Raw genomic sequence first — 4,605 nt, forward strand, 5'->3', positions numbered from 1 at the left:
GGGCCACAGAGCACTTTCACTTGCCCTGAGGGTAGACTCCATGACTCCACGCCTACCACTGCTGCCCTCACTTGAGCAGTCTGCCAAGGCCCTGGGGGTCACCGAGTCGCTGCTCACCACAACCCAGTACTTGTATGCACCACCAGGTGCTTGAGGACAGGCCTGCCCCGCTTAGCTTCACACTCTGTAGCACCCAAGCGTGCCATTTTGGAGGTCTTGGGATTAACCACACCAGTCCACCACCATAGGCACTTGAGCACTTCTCCTGGAGGCCTGAGGTTGGGCCCACTCAACTTGTCACTGCTACTACAGCTGGCATCCACATGCCACCTGTGGGCCTAAGGACTGGCCTGCCCATCCCCTTCACCACTGCCACCACCAACAGCATGGACTGCTTGGGAGACAGAGGTTTATCACACCATTACTACTGCCATCACCTACACTATGCCTGCTGCCCAGTGGCCTGTGAATCCATCCACCCATTCAGCTCATTGCTACCACTACTGGTATCTGAGCAAGTTGTCTGGAGGCCCAATAATCAACTTGCTTGGATATACTAACACCAGTGCCACTGTGTGCCTCCCTGGCCCCAAGAACAGGCATACTTAATCTGCTGCTGCCACCACTGGGCACTGGCCCACCTGGGGTCTCCATCACTAGCAAAACATCATCACAGCCTCCGCTAAAAACTGCACTCTGAAGTCACTGACAAAATTGCAGATACTACCTACACTGTTTATAGCCAAATAAATTATACAAATACTACACTACTGCAGGCACCCAGAATCAAAGCCAAAGTGCCCTACATAACCAACATCATAATTACATCTTCATTAAGAAGTACACCATTATGACTGCAAATCCAAAAAATTGGAAGAAGCAACAGTTATGCCATATGCACAGGTATCAGTGTAAGAACACCAGAAACATGAAAAACATGACACCTCCAAAGGAGCACAAGAATTCTCCAACACCAGATTCCAATGAAAAAGAAATTCATAAAATATTAAAAAAAGAACTCAAAATAATGATATACTACCTCATTGAATTAAAGGAGAACACAGATAAACAATACAGTGAAATCAGAAAAACAATTCAGGATATGAATCAGAAATTTAACAAATGTTTGAAAAAAACCAAGCAGAAATCCTGGAACTGAAGAATTTCTTAGATGAAATAAATATATTTAAGAGCTTCAGCAATAGACTAGAGCAAGCAGAAGAATTTCAGAACTTGCAGAAAGGTATTTTGAAATAACCCAGTGAGACAATAACAATTAAAAATATTAAAAAGAATGAACAAAGCCTATGTAGCATATGGGATACCATAAAGCAAACAAACTTTTGAAGATTTCATGTTCCAAAAGGTAAAGAAAAGATCAAAGGAATAGAAAACCTGTTTAATAAAATAATAGCTGAAAATTTCCCAAGTCTAGAAGGAGATTTATATATTCAGATACAGGAATTTCAGAGATCCCCAAAAGATACAACTTAAAAGGTCTTCTCCATGGCAAGTTATGGTCAAATTGTCAAGTCAAAGACAAAGAATTATAAAACAGCAAGAGAAAAGTGTCTAGTTATTTATAAGGGAACCCCCTTCAGACTAATGGTGAATTTCTCAGCAGACATTGTAGAGGTCAGGAGAGAATGGGATGATATATTCAAAGTGCTGAAACTAGAAAACAAACAAACAAACAAAACCATCAGCCAAGGATACTATACCCAGTAAAATTATCTTTCATAAATTCAGGAAAAATGAAATCTTTCTCAGACAAGCAAAAGCTGAGGGAATCTATCTCCACTAGACCAGGACTACAAGAAATGCTTATGGAAGTGCTACACCTGGAATCAAAAGGAAAATATATACAATCATGAAAATACATGAAAATATAAAATCCACTGGTAGAACAAGCACACAAATGAGTAAGAGAAAGGATTCAAATGTTACCGCTAATGGAAACCACCAAACCATAATGATAAACAAGAAAGAGAGGAAGAAAAGACATACAAAGCAATCGGAAGTCAATTAACAAAATGACAGAAACAAGCCTTCACATATCAATAATAACCTTGAATATAAGTGGATTATTGTCCATTTAAAAGATACAGACTGCCTGAATTGATTTTTTTTTTTAAAAAACATGATCCAACTATATACTGCAAATAATAAACTAATTTCACTTGTAAAGGCACATATAGACAAAGTAAAAAGATGGAAAAAGATATTCCATGCAAATGAAAACCAAGAGTGAGCAGGAGTAGCTATATTTTATTATATAAAATATATTTTAAGTGAAGAATAGTAAAAAAAGAAAAAGAAAGTCATTATATAATAAGGGGATCAGTTCAGCAAAAGGATATAATAATTCTAAACATATATGCATCCAACACTGGAGCACCCAGATATATAAAGGAAATATTAGATTTAAAGGGAGAGATAGACTCCAATGCAATAAATATTGGAGACTGCAACACTCCATTCTCAGCATTAGACAGATCATCTAGACAGAAAATTAACAAAGAAATACTGGGTTTAAACTAGACATTAAACCGGATGGACCTAACAGACATTTACAGAACATTTGATCCAATAGCTGTAGAATACACAGTCTTCTCATCAGCACATGGAACATGCTCCAGGATAGGCCATATGTTAGGATACAACACAAGTGTCAACAAATTTTAAAAAATCAAAATCACATCAAGTATTTTATCAGACCACAATGGAATAAAACCAGAAATCAATAAAAAGAAGAGCTTTGGAAGCTGTACAAATACATGGAAATTAAACAACAGGTCCCTGAATGACCACTGCGTCAAGAAAGCGATTAAGGAGGATATTAAAACATTTATTAATACAAATAAAAATTGAAACACAACATATCAAAACCTATGAGATACAGCAAAAGCAGTGTTAATGGAAAAGTTTATAGCAGTAAATGCTTGCATCAAAAAAGTAGAAAGATTTCAAACAAGCAATCTAACAATCATGTCAAGGAAGTAGAAAAGCAAAAACAAACCAAACCTGACATTAGTGGAAAGAAAGAAATAATAAAGATCAGAGCAGAACTAAATGAAATGGAGCCCAAAAACAACAACATCAAAGGATTAAAAAAAAAGTTGATTTTTTAAAAATAGAAAAATCAATAAACTTTTGGCTAGCCTAAACAATAATAAAGAGGGAAAACCCAAATAAAATCGGAAACTGAAAAGGAGACATAACTGATACCACAGAAATAAAAAGACTGTAAGACTATTATGAAATACTTTTTGCTAACAGACTGGAAAACCTAGAGAAAACGTATAAATTTTTGAACACGTATAACTTACCATGATTGAAACAGGAAGAAATAGAAAACCTGAACAATAATGAGTAAAGAGATTGATTCCATAATGAAAAATCTCGCAACAAAGAAATGCTCAGGAACAGATAGATGGCTTCACTGCCAAATTCCACCAAACTTATAAAGAAGCTCTAACATCAATTTTCCTCAAACTCTTCCAAAAAATTAAGAAGAGGGAATGTTTCCTAACTCATTCTACAAGTCCAACACTACTCTGATACCCAAACCAAAAAGAACACAACAACAAAAAGAAAATTGCAGGCCAATATCCCTGATGAACATGGATGTGAAAGTCCTCAATGAGATTCTAGCAAACCAAATCCAACAGCACGTTAAAAAGATAAGACCTCATAATCAAGTGAGATTTATCCCAAGGATGCAAGGATGGTTTAACAGATGCAAATCAATAAATATGATACATCACATTAACAGAATTATGGACAAAAGCCATCAATCACCTTAATAGATGCAGAAAAAACATTTGATAAAATTCAACATCCCTTCATGATAAAAATTGTCAATGAATGAGACATAGAAGAAACATATCTCAACATAATAAAGGTGATTTATGAAAAATCCACACCTAACATCATACTAAATGGGAAAAGCTGAAAGCCTTTGCTCCAAAAACTGGAACCAGATCAGGATGCCCACTTTCACCACTTCTGTTCAACATAGTACTGGAAGTCCTAGCCAGAACAATCAGGCAAGTGAAAGAAATAAGGCGTCCATATGGGAAAAGAGGAGGTCAAACTATCTTTCTTTGCAGATGACATGATCTTATGTCTAGAAAATCTAAAGAGTACATGAAAAAAACTCAGAACTGATACATAAATTCAGTAGAGTTACAGGATACTAAATCAACATACAAAAATCAGGCTCATTTATATATACCAACAGTGAACACTCTAAAAAGAAGTAAAAAAGCCAATCCTGTTTACAATAGTTACAAAAATATAAAATATCTAGAAATCAATTTATCCAAAAAGGTAAAAAATCTATATAAGTAGAACTACAAAACAATCATAAAAGAAATTGATGTGAATACACCAAAATGGAAAGACATGCCATGGTCATGGAGCAGAAGAATTAAAATTGTTAAAATGACTGATGACCATACTACCTAAAGCAATCTGATCTCCCTTGGTTTAATGTAAAGGAAGGGATCCAAAGGCTTAGGGAGATTGGGGTGGTGGAGTGGATTAGTCTCTTTAGACCTACTCATTCCAGCTGGGAGTGTCCAGAAGGTATACCCTTGACCA

The sequence above is a fragment of the Macaca fascicularis genome, chromosome 6 (genome assembly GCF_037993035.2).
Source record: "Macaca fascicularis isolate 582-1 chromosome 6, T2T-MFA8v1.1".
Lineage (NCBI taxonomy): Eukaryota > Metazoa > Chordata > Mammalia > Primates > Cercopithecidae > Macaca > Macaca fascicularis.